The sequence below is a fragment of the Calypte anna genome, chromosome 11 (genome assembly GCF_003957555.1).
Source record: "Calypte anna isolate BGI_N300 chromosome 11, bCalAnn1_v1.p, whole genome shotgun sequence".
In the NCBI taxonomy this organism is placed as follows: domain Eukaryota; kingdom Metazoa; phylum Chordata; class Aves; order Apodiformes; family Trochilidae; genus Calypte; species Calypte anna.
This window is the reverse complement of record NC_044257.1, coordinates 6920046-6936846: the sequence shown is the minus strand read 5'-3', so window position 1 is coordinate 6936846 and position 16801 is coordinate 6920046. Positions and strand designations below refer to the sequence as shown.

Below are 16801 nucleotides of genomic sequence, written 5' to 3'. Positions count from 1 at the left end.
CTGAAAACTATGGAGAATATAGAAAAATCTTCTCACCTTTACATCACACACATAGAAAATGCAACATTAACATCTTCCTTTACTGGAGGGCAAGTTAGCTCTGCATCTACAATTCCTTCCTAGCCTCATCAATGGGAGATCAATTAAGACATTCCTTACAACCACACAGTAGTGCTTATTTCACTGTTTTCAGCATCAGGTTGAACTAAATGCAGTTGCAAAATCAGTGGCAGCCCTGCTTTTTTTTCTTTTTTTTTTTTTTTTTTTTTTTTTTTTAGGAAAAAAAAAAATCTTCTATTTCAAGGTGACCTTTTTCCTATTTTGTATGTCACCCCAAATGTTGCTGCATGCACACTGAACCAACTCTCTCCCAGTAATTAACACCAGCACTTAATGAAGTCCAGCTGCTGTGATGGCAAACTGAAGGGATGCCAACCCTTGCAAAGTAATACTTGGGCTACTCCAGTTACAGCAGCCTCGAAACCACAACAGTCAACTTCTCTTTACCTACTTTTCAAAGATAAATCTTACCAAAAAGACAAATGTTCAAGATTAAGCATTTAATAAGGAAGCTTATCTCTGAACTAATATTTCAAGCCAGAAATTATATAAAGCACTGGATCAACGTAAATGAATGCTGCAAAATTAATAAAAATCCCAAGCAGCAAGTGAAAAGCTGAAATGGAGATTTGCACTGTTAAATACATAAAGCTTTAAAAATCCTAGGAGTGAAGTTCCAAGGGAAAATTTGAGACAGATTCTTCAGCAGTACCTGTTCATCTGAACTATTTTCCTGATCCACCACAAGAAAGACTAACAGCCAATGCTTTTTAAACTACTGCACTCTGCCTGTTGGTTCATTACATGCAGTTATATGGTAGGGATACTAGATGAATGGTTTTGGAGAATATTTGAAAACATTTACATTATTCCATAAGGTTTTTCAAGAGGAAAAAGAGCTCCTTCCACACCCTTCCTCTACATGTGATTTCTTGCTCTGCTTCTTCATTTACCTCTTAGCATGCTACTTTTCCAGACAGAAGTACTTATAACATTGCCCAATGTAAGTGGGAAATTTCCAAACTCCTTTCCAGAGTAAAAAAACCCAATTCAAAACTGCAAAACATGCCCTCCTTTCTCCTCAGACCCACAGAGCATATATTACATCCCATGCTTATGCTTTACATACCCATGCAGGACTCCCACCTTGGTTAAAGTGACATCCCCTTTGGGCTGGAGCCAGAGAACCATGAGCTGAGCTTTCCCAGGGAGGAGAGGGGAGGTCCCTGCCCACTGCCAGGAGGGAGCTGAGGGAAACAGGGAGGCCCAATGGGTCAGCTGGGCTCAGCCAATAAAGGGCAGAACCATGGCAGATACACTTAGTTTTCAAAACTGCTAACAGAGATAATGGCTTCTACTATGATAAACACTAAGTGGCATTTTAAAAGGCATGAGAGAAGGGAAATGGCAAATTTACATTAATTTCACTCAAATTACACAAAGGTAATGTATAGATTCATAAATATATTAAGCACTAGGAAGTTAACAGTTCTTCCAAGCAGGGGTTAATCCAAGACTCAAGCCCTGCAATGGGTCCAATTTTTCCACCAGAGACCTAAGATTGCACAGAACTGGTATTGAAAGTACATCCTCAATTATTCTGGATGTCCATGCCCCTGAGAATATAACTTAAAAACAAAATCATTAGCTTACACAATAACACAGTCCTTGGAAAAGGAAAAAAAAAAAAAGAAAAAAAAAAAAAAAAAAAAGAAGAAAAAAAAAAAAATTGTGTATACAGAGCAATGCTGACTTCCAAGAACAAATTCCTTTGTTTTCCTTACTGCTAGCTTTGGAGCCTACCAATGACTCAAAAGGAGCTGGACTGAAATATTACACAACCTGGCAGCACTCTGCAATGTATCAACATTTCACAGACAAAAAGGTAGCAAAGTGCTAAAAGCCAAGAAGCCAACTTTGTTTTACAGAAAATATTACACATAAATCTATTTTCTTATTTTAAGTTTGATATTAAATTATCCAGACTTTCACAGGAAAAACCAGTGTTTAATTACCAAAAAAGCTGTTGTGGCTGGGTTCTACAAGGGCAAACCATAAGAAGAGGACATGGTGGTTTTGCATAGCACAGTACAAGGCTGACAAACCTCTCATGTGCTGTGGCCTCTTTGTAAGAGTCAACCATGGAAAAAAAGTCTGTTTACAACAAAAAGCATCTGGTAACCATGATTATTCTGCCTTAAAACTGAACATTTTAGATTTCTTAGCTCCCCCTTTTGTTCAGTTCTAGTTCTCATACTGTTTTCTGCTCTGCCCTGATTTTTTTTTTTTTTTTGTACACATTATAACCCATCATGACAAAAACCTGTGTAGTCAGTCAGTCACACTGCTGATTTTTAAACAGGTGAATTCCACCAAGAAAAAAGGTTCATAGATAGAGTTTAAATTTATTTTTCAAATAACTTCACAAGGCAGCTACCCTGTTACGTTTGAAATTATAAAGCTCTCAACTTGCTAGTGTGGAAAGTCAAGGGAATTGTCTACTCGGAAGTAGAGCCTGAACTGCTAAATATGGATTCAGATCTAAATATTGAAACCTTCCTGCTTCCCAAACACTGAGTGTTCATACCCAGCAGTGAGTTTACATTTCAGCTTCTTCTAATATGTTGGTGGTGCTCAAATGCAAGCAGATAGCAGGGCCTGTATCCACAAAATTATAGGTACCTTCTCTTTTGTCGTGGAGGCCTCTTTTAAAAGCTGCTGTGTGCAAGCACTCCAGTGTTATCTAAAAGATCTTGAATAACTTCTGAAGGAAAAAAACTCAAATCCTTTATTATGAAACTGGCAGGCAGAGCAGCTTGTATTCCTTATGGGATACTCACTACCCTATGATCAAGATTTTCAAATGTAATGCTACAGACACCTGGAAATAAAGTTTCTTCTATATGTTAATGAATAGAAGAATAGGTATTTTAAGGTTATGTATGAAAAGCAGAGCTTGTACACTTTTCAATATTGCTGAATATTGAATATTGGTTCAGTACCCTAAGACACCACTATATCTGCATAGGTGCAGCTACCCCTGTGCCACACAGCATGCACACTCTACAGGCAAGTCAGTAACTTCATGTATTAGACGGATGACAAATATGGCTCAGTCAAGATAAGGTGATAGTTTAAACATGTCACAGGCACTACTTCAGAGAAGACATTGTGCCATGAAGGTTTTTAAGAACAAAATTCAGGATTCAGGCTTCTTGAATTTAAAACCTGCTCTTAAATCAGGTACATTTTGCTTAGAGAAGACATAACTTCACTGTATAATATTGCAGGAATTCAGGAAAGATTTTTTCCTGAAATGAAATGGAAAACATGGCTCCACAGTCTTTGGAGTGCTAGCTCTCATGTTCTTCTGTAAATTCCCCTCTGGTTTGCCACAAGTCTGGCGCTTCCCTGTTAGCTGAGTTCAGGTGACAAACCCAAAAGGGATGCTACAGATAACCCCAGATCTCCTCCCAGCGAGCATGGCCAGGGCTGGTGCTGCTTCTCTTGTGTTCACTTTACTGACTTTACTGTCTTTTAAAAATCTCTATAGTATTTTGTCAATATTTTTTTATTACAGCAGAGCATGTATAAATATTTTATTGTAAACCAAGGGCCTAAAATAAACAGTTTAGTAAATAGTTATTACATTACAAGGAAAAACATCTGTGGAAACTGTTTTCCGTGTAATTATTCTTGCTATTTTACATTAGCTCTCAATGTGAATTTCTTTGGCTCTAATGTTTCACTTGTTCTAAATCTTCATCCTTGTTGCTATTATTAAAATCTTAAAAAGGTGCCAAATCTTAAATGAAGAAAAAAAAATGATTCGCTAGAAATTATTCATATCACAGTGAGCCTCTACTAAACCTGGCAGGGGTGCAATATTTTCGGTGAAATTAACATAAAATATACAACTGCAAATTATCCAGGAAATAGCTATGTTCTTTACAGTGCACATTTACATTTGGTAAAAAATGTTCTACTTATCTGTCTAGCACAAAGCTCCAATCGCTTCCAAAGGCAGTTTTAAAGGGATAGTGATAGCTCTGCAGAGGGAGCAGGGTCCTTACAGTGGCTGTAACAAATAGCTTCTGGGGAAAGTGACCTTCGATAATTACTGAAGCCAGCACTCAGCACTGGACATTTCTTGTTGTGAATACTAACAATCTAATTTTAGATTTATTTCTCTTTTGGTAGGCTGGATGGATTTTTGCTATTAGGCGTAAGTTCTTTCTACTAAACACAAGAAAAACAGTAATACCATGTAAAATGCAAATTTCGCTGTAAATATTTTATTAAATTGTTGCATACATCCCAAAAGCTATAGGTCTTAATTGAGAGCAGGCTATTTTTTCAGTCAATATATGGAAATGGAAAATGCTAATTCATGTTTTTCTACTTATGAAAAACCCTGGAGAATGGCAAAACCACAAATGCACTCACTTTAATATTATAAATATAATTTGGCTCCCTCTTTGCAGTCCCTGATGTCCTGGCTTTTATCTCCCAATGGCTGCAGAGGAAGAATCAGAGAATCGCTTTTACATCCCCTGCGCAGGAAGTCACCCCTGTGCGCTGCCAGCTTGGCAAAAGAGCAACAGCCTGAGCTTGCAAACGCGGCAAACAGGAACTGAAACAAGAAATTCCAGCACTCTTACACAGGAAACAAGCCCCAAACGACAGCAAACCAGCTCAGGGTGAGCAGCGTGCACACTCAGCCTTGCTGCAGAGCTGCTGCCACCACGGGGCAGCTGGGCCGAGGAGTGGGGTTGCCCCCCTCAGCCCCAGGGCTCTTCGTTGGGTTCATTTTTGCCCTTCAGAGTGGCTCAGACAATAAAGCCTGGAAACAAACTCTCATGAGCTGTACTATGACAAGAAGTTGTTTAGTCTGCTATAGGCATACAGCTGCTTGCTCTCGCCTTTATCCATGCACTTTTTATTTCCTTGTCAAGGAAAAGGCTGTTTTTTCCATCTTCTAGAAGGGAAATCACTAGGCATTTAAAGTTAAAACTCTCCAAAGGTCACTGATGCTGGCTTTGAAGACTGGAAATTATATTATTCCTCATTAGACTTTTAATCTCATTATTTTAACTAAAGTTACCATGGCTCTTCATCTTCTACTAGGTAAGAGTAAACCCTTTTTTTTTTTGTCACTATCCTACCTTGATGAGCAACATCTCACAGTTAAACAGCACAAACAATGGAAACACAAAATACTTAGCAAGAAGGGTTTTTTCAGTTTTAAATGCTACTAGATGAACCCTGAAAAGTCTTACTACATGCACAAGTCCACCCATGGAAATCCCACCTGAGTTAAAGGACCTGCTCTTGGTGGTCAAGACTTCCATCCTCACTGGCACTGGCAGGGAGAAAAGGGGGGAAGCATCCATCTATTCCATGTCTGAGCTCTTACTCCTATATCCCCTGAACCTTACCCCTACAAATGTTTCTAATCAACCAATGCTCATGGGTGCAAGTGGGACCTGACATGCCAGTAAGAGCTACTTCAGTGAGTGAAACCTGTTTCCTGAGGCTCCTTGTGGATACTAAGGTTAGATTTGCAAAAACCTTGTGGAAAAAGTCTGTGGGGAAGGAATTTACAGGTGCAGACCAGTTTCAAAACCCAATGTACAGTGTTCACTGTTATTGTAGGCAGGCATATGGAAAAAATTCAATTTTCTTCATTCAAGACAGACTCAGATAACCAACTAGTAAAACTCAGACTATAATTTCTTATTCAGTGTTCCACATGAGATGCATTTTGCTGAATTTAACATGTTTTGCTGTTAATGGATTTCACAGTATGTTGCCATTTTTATGCAGCTGTCCAAATAAAATGTTGTGTACAATGATGTGCTTTTACTGTATTGCTAGCCTGCAAATGGCAGCCACTTCCCTGGCTTAAGTCTTAGGAAAATGGAAAAACTCTTTGAACTTGCCGTTTAATGTAAGTATTTTGGGTCTCTGGAGTTCTTTTCCTAGGAAGTCATATTCAAACAAGAATGAAAATGCAAGATAGATATAATTACACCTTGTACACTTATGGTCTAATAGTATTTCCACTACCAGGAAAAAAAATACTCAATGCTTTCAGGTCTTAGAAAGAAAAAATGTATGAAGTCATAGTTCTGGAGGTAACAGACCCACTCCTTTGTGGTACTTGAAATCTTGCCTCCTAGCCTGCATCAAAGAAGTCTGTTTTCTTTAAAACTGCAGACCAACATTTAGAATGCAGGGCATACCAGTGCACCTAACAAAAAACACTTGGTATTTAACAGTTTACAAGAAATGTCTGTGCTGAGGTCCAGAGCTGCTAACCTTCACCATCTTGAGCTGCCTGGCAATGAAGCATTTACAAGCAACTGCACATTTCTGTTTCAAAACACACTGTTCAGAAAATACATAGTGAGTTTCCCCCACATCAACTCCACATGGACTCTTTGGCACCCAAAGCTGAACACTTCTGCACAGAAATCTCCCACAATCAAAGACTGTGATGGGTACCTGGGTACTGGATGCCCTGACAGTGAATGTTAACACTGTTAACACACACAAGAAAAAAAATCCTTACAATCTTCAGTGAAAAGAAACTGACATTTCTTTTAATAATCTTCTAATAACATACTTAAGTTTTCTGATACCTTAAGTATTTTTGTAGTATTGGACTTCTGTATAACTATGGAGTAGAACAATACACTTTTTTTTCTTTTTAGAGACAAAAGAAAATTTTTAAAAGACTATAGACTTAAATTTCAGGCCATCGCTTCTGAATCATTGTAATTACACACACAAAAAAAGTTATAGATTGCTTTTTAACTGTATTTTTAAAATTTTTCTTTGTTGAACTAAGTCACAGGATATATAACTTTAAAAGGCTTAGATTAAAAAACCTATCATTCTCTTCATAACTTTTCCAATGTAACAGAAAGTAAACTAACAAAGAAACTAACATTCATTATTGAGGAAAATTCATTATTGACCGCAGACATTGCTGATATCAGTTTCTGGCACACTAGAAGTGGCCCCCAAAGGAAATTGTCTCCGTTGATGGTTTTCTGTCAGTGGAGGCACAGCTATCACCAGTTTTAAAAGATATTAAAGGGGTAGGGAGTGTTGGTGTGCTTTCCTTCATCCCCCACCTCCTAGACTTTAGGAATAAAGACCTAATCAAAAGGGTCAGAAGTCACTCTATACAACTTATAGATATAGATCTATTTCTTATAGAAAAAGAAAAATTTTTAAAAAAGGAACTTCTTAACTAGAAAGTTAAAAAAGGAGAAAATGTCACTGGAATACTTTCTTTTCTTCAACTTTAACAATATACACCCAACCCAGCTTGAATCAGTTACTGTTCCTTGCATGAGGTTTCATCATTTGATTTTGTTGCCAATATTTTTTCCTGGATATAACTCATAGTCATGGGGTTTATGAAATATTTGTCCATACCCCAATAACACATAATAGCTGATGTGTGCAAAACAGAACTGCAGAATACGTACCAGTGGTGCTGGTATGATTCTAGTTGATTTTGATCCTTTAAAACACCCAGACTCTACCTGGAGCAAAACCTAAACTGAGTGGATCTGTCTGGCCTGAGCCACATTAAAAATCTTGCCTGTGAATACAGTAAAGACATAGTAATCAGAAAATCTGAACACTTCACAATTACAAATAACATGTTCACAAGATCTGGTCATTTTTAAGGCCCTTGACTGTCCACCAGCTGGTGGATGATGTGCTTCTGAAGGCAGGATTAAATTTAATGTGGGCTGTGACTGAAGTAGTGACATATGCACATCAGAATTGTGCTCTGTACTTCCTACCTATGATGTCATTTTTGTAGTCAGCTTCTCCACCAATTCAGGAGGTGCAAAAGAAGGAACCACCAGACCAGAATGGTTTTGGCCTGTTCCTACAGGAAGCAGGAGGTATAGGGGGTGTTTTGCCCTGCTATGGAGCTCTGTCTTCTGAAGACCATGGTATTCATCCACTATTTGATTGGGTTTTTTCAGCTGTGGCAGGACAAAAAGGATTTTTTTTTATTTAGAAAATCATGATTTTTCAGTTCTTTTATGTTTGACATTACTGCAGGGAAGCCCACCAGGGAAAACCTGCAATCGCCTTCCTCAAGCTTACTGTGCAATCACACAGAGGTTTTTGGCTGTCACAAGAATGTAAGTTTATTTTTTAACTAAATAAATTTAATTTTTAAAATGGCATACAATGAATCTGTCAAGTCAAATATTCAATTAAAACCCTTCTGATTCTTACAAAGGCCCAAAGCTGTCAGAAGTTACTAATAAATTGAACAAAAAGGAGTTTGTGATAAAAATTGCTATACAAGGAAGCAAGCACATCTGGTGCAAATGACAGAGACCGTTCATGCAAGGGCTTTATCTGTGCTAGGAGCCTTCAAACAACGAAAAAAAGGCAAAATAATTTCATTAATTTACATAGGGCTTCCTTCATTGGGATCACTTCTAAGGAATCCTTGGGTAGAAAGGTTTTCTTCCATAAATAAAAAAAATAAAAGAAAAGAAAATTAAAAAATAAAATAAAAGCAAGGCACCAGTACCCCAAACAGACAGAGCAAGCAGGGAGAGCTGTGGTTGATCAGAGTTGCTTGCCAGCTATGGGGAAACAGAAATATTTTTGAAGGGCCAAGTCAGTTGGTAACCTTACCAACCTGTATGTTGTTCTAGAAGACCAGATTAAATGTTCCCAAGGTTAAGGATGCCATTTAGTTTGAACTCTAATTAAAGGCAACAGGCCAACTGTCTGTCTATGAAGTCAACCAAATAACAGGAGGAACAAATCTGGACCTTTAACATATAGACAAACCATTTTTCTCTGATAACTAGAGTTAGAGTTCAGCATATGTACACCAGTACCCCAACTGGTTCAAAACCAAAGGGCTGTTTCCTAATAAAAAGAAGGAAAATAAAAATTTTAGCTTCAATGCTCAGAAGTGTTGTATACTGAAGCAGATATTCAGAATGAGTGAAATCCAGAATTTTATTAGTACAAAAGGAATTTAATTATAGTTTACTAATCTTACATACTTTCTTTTCAATTTTCCCATGACTGGAAACAGTCTGGAACCTTGTTAAGTTTCCCCAAAGAAGTAAATAGTGTACTTTATAACTCTGCTTAAGTTAATTTCTAGCAAACCCAGTATGGTTTTTTTGCAGCTCCACTAAACATTCATTCCTTTGTTCTTTATTCACTTCTCATACTTCAGCTATCTCTCACAAAAAGGCATAAAGTTTTCTGTAACTCATCAAAGGTAATACTGGTGACTGGTGTTTCCAAATCAATAAATTTGTTTGGCCAGTAAAGAAGAAATGGGGATAACATCTACTTTCTCCAGATAAAACAGTTATTTGTTAATAAGCTCCCATAAAGAAAACATCACCAGCTAGATTTCAGGACAGAACTGATAGAGACATTAGTCCCACAATACCCATGCAGAGAAAAACAACTTCCTGAAAACATGATTTATACAAAGTCTGAAGACTACACCTAGAAATTGAGGTTTTACTCCCTCCTCCACCCCTAATAAGTATTGTGGGGTTTAAAAGTAGGACACACAGGGGTGCTGACCTCTCCACTGGGAAGGAGTAGAGCCGTTTTGCCATCTGCAGGGAGAAACCAAACCCCATATGGTGAGGACTTGCTTTCTTTTTCAGATTCAAGATTAGCAAAGAGGGGTAGGAAATTTTTTTGTGAACTTCAGAGATGCCACACACATATAAAATATTTGAGAAACAGCTACTAAGCCTCTCTCCAGACTCTTAGATACAAACATACAACAGTTTTTAAGGTTAATAGCATTAATAAAAACGAAGAATAAGTTACAGATTCAGAGCAATCACTGCAACACAGGGCAAAGCTAACTTAAAAGCACCATTTTTTGTCACTATGTAACTGATGTTGAAAGGCTGGGAATATATTGAGGTGCTTGCTAATGATAACTTTGCAGAAAGATGCTTAAAACTCAGCCTGATTGCAGGAAAGGTCTTTTATCAACTGCTCCCTTTATGAATAAATATGAAACTACCAGGAAAATATTTAAACAGGTGTAATCACAACTGCATATGAAAATTGAGTTTGGAGGCTGTAAGGAATCTTAACACAGTTAAGAAAGAATGAAAGTAATGTAAAACTGTGATCATAGCCGATTATGCATGTATCATGCAAAACAGGAATGTTGTCATAGCAGCTATAAAAATGCCAGTGAAAACTGAACTACTATTACCAAGTTGTAAATGAAATGAAAAATGCAAAAGGAATACATTATGGAAAATGTTATTTCTTTCCTAGTAGATAAACAAGAAAAACAAAATACATTCTCATGAAATGGAGCAATTTGTATGAACAAATATGCATAGATAACAATTGCAGGAGCCCACATCTGCACAGTACAACTGGATAAAATTCTTAAGGTTTTGATAATGAATTTTCCATCCTTAATAAGGAAGGGAAAGTAAAAATGCAATGTTATGAAACCAGGTTCAAACTAAGAAACCAAGTAAGTAGTAGATTATATTAAGGGAAATTTTATACTGAAGTAAAGGGAGTTTTTTCTGTCTTTTAGTAATGGCAAATTGGCCTTCACTGTTAAACAGTGTGGCTTTTTAAAATGAAACATTTCATTTTTATACACTACACTCACTACAATGTTATTTAACTACTTGCACAAGTGGTTAATGCTAAAAATAATTACCACCAAAAATAGAAACCCAGGCTCGGAGCTGGACAAATTAACATGAGGACCTATGGGCATAAGCAAACCCCTCTGCCCAAGAGCCCGAGCCAGCAGCCAGCTCCCCTAAGGCTCCTGCAGTGGGGTGGGAGGATTCTGGGCAGTCCACAGCACTTGGACACAGCAGCATAAAAGTTCTGATGTGCACGTGGAAACATCATGTATGTACGCTGTTCATCTGTTAAAATAAATACACTTAGCCTTTTTTTTCTTAAAATTAGTCTTTCACTATAGCCAGCCACTGAGAAATGAAAGTCTAGTACATATTGTTAATTATGGCAAATCCACATAGAATTGGATATTGAAGAAAGCACTGGGTAAATATATGAAGGTTGCACCTTCATTTCTGCACTAAAAGAGCAATTACTTGAAATATGCTTTACAAACAGCAAAGTTAAAAATATATTTTTGAGTTCCTAATGTGTCCATAATTAATTCACACATTCTGATGTTGAGTCCAGAAATATGTTCTTGATGATAATTTACATCTAATGCTTCAAACAATCTGGTGGATTTTTATTTGCCTTAATGTCTGAAAGCTATTACCAAGATAGTGCTTTACAATGTCATCAGCATTGTTACTTTAACTAACACCAGCACTTAGGTCTTAAGAGTTTCCCTCAAGAAATAAACAGTTTTATCTCGGGACACAATGTCATGACAGTATCTTAATGGAAGGCAATACCAAACAGCACCCTTAAACTTCAGATCAATTAGAATTCAAGTACCGTATTAAACAAGATACACAGGAAAATGGGATTTCACAAGAATTGAAGCTGCACTTCTTACATTTATTTCATATAAAATAAAGTAAGTTTTACTGTAAGAGAGATTCTGAGAATCATTATCTGTCCTCAACTCCCAAACCAAAGAAACAAGAAACAAAGTGCTTCACAAATCAGGCCTGAGTATCAGAAATATTTCACACCCTCATCAGAGATGCCAAGGGCTAGTATCTCCACACACATAAAAGTCAGTTCTGCAAAATGATCTTTACCTACACCCTTTTCACAAACACACGCACTTAGAATCTACTGGGACAGGTAGGAGTCCAAGACCACCCAAAATGAGTGTAAATTTTAATTTTTATAATATATGTTAGCAATTATGTTAAGACCTGGGTTTATAAAATGGTTTGCTTCAATTTTTAACAGAAGAGGAAAACATAACTGGGACTATATTGGTTTGATACTATGTTTGATTTTGAATACCATCTCAACCCTTTCACTACAGTGCTGGCTTCATATCAGTGACTGAGCTTGGTATCAACTGCTAACTACACTTGAACATAAAATCAGCTTCCTAAATTGCTGCTTTTTACAGAACTACTTTTGTTGTTACTGTTGCAGTTGAACCTCTTACAAAGAACAACAAACTATGTAATTTTTAAATGTTAACAAAACAACAAACCTATATTTGGTCTTTTTTTGTTTAGAATACTTGTATCCATCTAAAAGAACATAGCTGTGAATGGATCTTATCCTTCTTTGTGCTTAATCCTGGCAGAGTGCTTCCAGAACTTGAAACATGATCTCCAAGGGCAGGCAAGGTAATTCAGATACTTCGGAGTCCTTCACTACATTCAGTGTATGATATGCCATGGCTTAGGGCAGAACGCAGAAAACTCTCCCCATCCCTCCAACTGGGTAGTCCCCATCACATATACCAGGGAGTTATTTATCCAGACAGCAGTCCAAGAACCAGACCACTGAACAATTTCTGTGTGACTTCTGGAAGTTTTCCCTCCAGTGCTCCCTTTTGTCCCCAGTGGCTCTCAAAGCACAGACTGAGCCTCATGCTTCACATCACACCAACACCAACACATCCAGCCCTCCCTTGCTGCTCACACCAGCATTCATCTGGGAATTTTTACTGGGAGTACTGGCAATTGCACATGTAAGGACAAGAACAGCATTGGGGAAGGAGTCTGCAGAGCTCTAAGGAGTCAAGACAGCCTCTCACATGCCTACAAATATTATGGTCCTCTGGAGCTGGAGGGGGAAAGGTCCTACAGCAATCCCAGTGTTAGAGCATGACCAGGAATTTCTGTTAGCCCTGTTCCAGCACTAAGTGAGCCCCAATAGAATTTTCTGTGCATGTTTGCCTGAAGAATTTCTTAGAGAAAGGAAAGTGAGGACAATTGTTCATCTTTTTGAACATTAAACAGAAAACATCCCCCAAGCTAACAAAGACAAAGAGAAGAACTGCTATGTCTATTTCTCTTACCCAAACACCTGAGAGCCCCAACACAGATCTGAATGCACTTTGCCTTGATACTGGGTGGACTGACCTGCTTGGAGACCAATGAGCCAGTAGAATTTTGTGCACTCTGAAAGATATTAATTACAGCCCTCAACTGGGCTGTAGGAACAAGACAGCCATAAAAAACAAATAGGAAACCTTGGGTCAAATACTGATGTTCCCTGCACAGGACTCTGAGCAGGGGCTCCCTTGGCAGCACGGAAGGGGGAAGTGCTGGGGCCCTTTCCTGGTGGCAAACCCCAGTTCCATGCCATGGGGGCTCAAGCACTGTGATGAAGTCTGAAGCTCCACAGTTCCACCAGGGAAAAGCTTCTACTGACAGATTTCCATGCTCTTGGCTGCTGCCATGGTTGCTCTGTGCCTCCTGTAGAGCCCAGGGCTACATAAGCCCACCCTGCCCTGCATCTCATGGAGACTGCACATCAGAGGCAGTGGTAGGTGGGGAGATCAGGGGGGAGAAGCTTTAAACATTGCCAGGTCAGAGCAACAGGAGGTAAGCAAGTACAGAGGCATCAAGAACTACTGAAAGTTTTTGATATACTCCCAGGTGGACTCCCCAATGCCTGTAAATGTTTCAAAGGGGGATTCCCTTTCTGTGGGCATGGCAATGTTTCAAAGGAGCCTCAATCAGTGCAATGTTTCAAAGACCTCTGCTCTCTAAAAATTCCACCTTGCACCCACTCTGGCTGGAAACATTTCTAAACAGATCCCTTCCTAGCTAAGCACAGCTGAGGAGGTTTCTTCTGTTGCTTACAGCCCTCCTACAGGCCCCAGTGTAAAATGAAACAAAACATCTACCATTTACCTCCTCTGGGGATGTATCCAGCCTGCTCCTTCCCCAGGGACTCTGCACAGGACCCAATATGCCTCTGTACTTGTGCACAGGATATGAAGGGCTAGAGTGCACAAGGGTAATTTTTCAAAGCAGTGTGTGGGAGTAGCACTGCAAATTCCCTGCATACTGCTTTGAAAAAAATAAACCTCCTACCTCCATGAATTATGAGCAGGGCCTCTGGCTCCAGACTGAGGAGCAGAGAGGTTGAAGAGAGAGGCACAGTCAGTTTAACTGGAGGCACTCTTTAAGACTACAACGTAGGAAATAACTGAATTCTTTAATCATATTACGGACACTGACACTTAAGAGGTGTTACTGCTACAGAGCAGGAATTCCTTTGTTGACAGTCACTTGAGCAGAATAAAACTAAGGAAGTGCTTCGGATATCTGAACTATTGATTTTGTGTTTCTCAAAGTATGAGAAGAAAGTGCTGCTGAGTAGTTTTGGATTATCAAAGCCAAGGGGTTTTTTACCTAAAAATTACATGTCAAGGCTAACTTCAGTGTCTTGGCTCACTTCTGATTCAAAAGAGAGACAAAAATCTCTCCCTGGAAATGCTTATCCTACTCAAATTCTTATCTTAGATTGGTATCAATCATTCATTTTCCCCAGACAGCACCTTGATGACTATATTAAGCCAGATACCTTAATTTTAGACAGATACAAGTTCATTGAGATGAGTGCAAACCTAAGCTCCTGAGGGCAAGCTTCCCCCTGGCCCCTGAACACCCGTGTGGTCACCCTGGGATCTCAGTGCCCCCCCAGCTCAAACAAATCCTCATCTGTAGATCTTTAATTGACAATGATTACATTAATAAGCCCTGTGACACAGACCTGAGCTGCAGAAACAGCTATACTAGCTTCTCTCTCTCTCGCTGCCCATCTGACTAGACTTGGTCTAACACTGAGAAGGGAAACTCTTGCACCCCTTGTGTTATAAGCAATAAACCAGCCTGAATGGTGAGGAAGCACATGGTGCCTTCTCCTGTGGTCTGAATAAGAGATCCAGCTCTTGGGCTCTGAACACAAGCACAGGAACAACCCTAGGAGGCAATTCATGGCTCTCTTTACTATTACTGACTATTTACTATTACTGCACACCATGCAAATGCACATCAAAAATTTGCACATTTATTGCAGAGGAAATGGTGACATCCAGTCTCTCCCCTTCAGTTTTCCCTGTAAAGATCAAATACCAACAGCTGAGTCACTGATAAAACCTTTTCAGAGGAAGCCGTGTGCCCTGAAGAAGTGGTCCAAATGCCATGTGGATTGTCTGAGATGCCCAGAGTAAGAGGAAGGCATTATTAAAGGTTTCTGTACTTCACTCTTTTCTAAATTGCACCATAAAACATGTTAACATGATGAATGTTCTCAGTCCACATCTCAGCAAACTGACACGAAGACATGACCCCACAACAGAATAATCATGTATTTTCTTACCCTGTCCTAGGTGTACAGAACTGAGCCCATACACACCTTTATATTTATAGAGGCTTCTCCCAAACAGGTATTATAACTTATGTACAGCTTCAAGGAAACAATAGGTACAGTTTTCATGCACATACTCTTCTCAGCTTCCTAAATCTTCTACCGCTGTTGTTTTCCACTAGCACTAATAGTTAACCATGTAATATCATATATATCATTGTGTATTATTCCAGACAGCAATAATTTGGCAATATACATAAGTAAACACACATCATTTAATGGAAAATTAAGATATTATATCTTTCCAAAAGGAAAATTTATTCTCATCTTGCATCAAGCAAAACCTTACCTTAGCACTTTATGACCTTTGTATTTTAAAATCATTTAATAGACACTGGATGACAAATTAAGTTGAAACAAGTGATAAGCTTGCCTAAGGACTTCTCTTTCAGGCTTCTTAAAAAAAAATCTAGGGGGGAGGCATATGAAATCACTATGGTCCAATTAACAAGGATCTCACTCTTCAAGCTTGCAAATAATAGATTACATTAACACCTTCTGCAAAAGCAAACATTTTTAGATATCTTCATCTTAACCTGCTTGACATTGACTTCAAACTCCTGCCTGGTTCTAGAATGAATATTATTGTGACTGACATACTTTTCATTTGGGGGGAGGGAGGGGGTGAATACTGTGTCAGTCCATATTTTTCTCTCTCTGGTATTTATGCATAATTCACTTCAAAGATAACAGGAGTTACACAAATGCATCGATGGGAGAACAGTTTCTTAAATTTAAAATTGTTGAAGGAAAACCATTATGGCTACAGGAGATAAATGCTGCATGTGAACATATGAGACACACAGAGAGCACTGTAGGATCCTTGAAGAATCTCATTTGATGCATACCTACAGTGGGATGTATAAGTAACTCCTTGTGGTCTATGCATCAAAATAAACTGACCTCTTGTGCCAACACATATATATAACATCTGTACATATGGTTAAAACATTTCTTTGTGTTCACCTGAAAGGCAATCATACAGCTGCAGCAGCAATACAACTCATCAGATTACAATAACACTTTACTATAAACTTGTGCAACAGGACTGTAGTAGAAAGCAAAAAGCACTGATTTTTAAAACACTCGCATATCTGAAAAGTTGAACTATCTGAAGTCCAGAACTGTTGGAAAAAGAAGGAAAAAACCCCATTGAAATAAAGTGTTTTGTTTTGACAATGTTCCTCAGGAATTCACCACATTTAGCTGGGAAAATGCTAGCAGTTGAATCTATTCAGTGTCATGACATACAAAATTGAAACATAATTGCTCCTAAGTGGTTGACAACTAGCAAGTACTTTTTACATGGATAGAGAGAAATTTATGCTATCAAATGGAAGATACTGTCAAAAGTTTGATTTTAATATAAATGAAAATGCTACAT

At 38.4% G+C, this 16801-nt stretch overlaps 1 protein-coding gene across 3 annotated transcripts in view; it reads right to left on the bottom strand.

The window, feature by feature from the left end:
• ZNF423 (zinc finger protein 423) overlaps positions 1-16801 on the bottom strand; it is a 228052-nt gene that overhangs the window by 71414 nt on the left and 139837 nt on the right. The window lies entirely within an intron of this gene.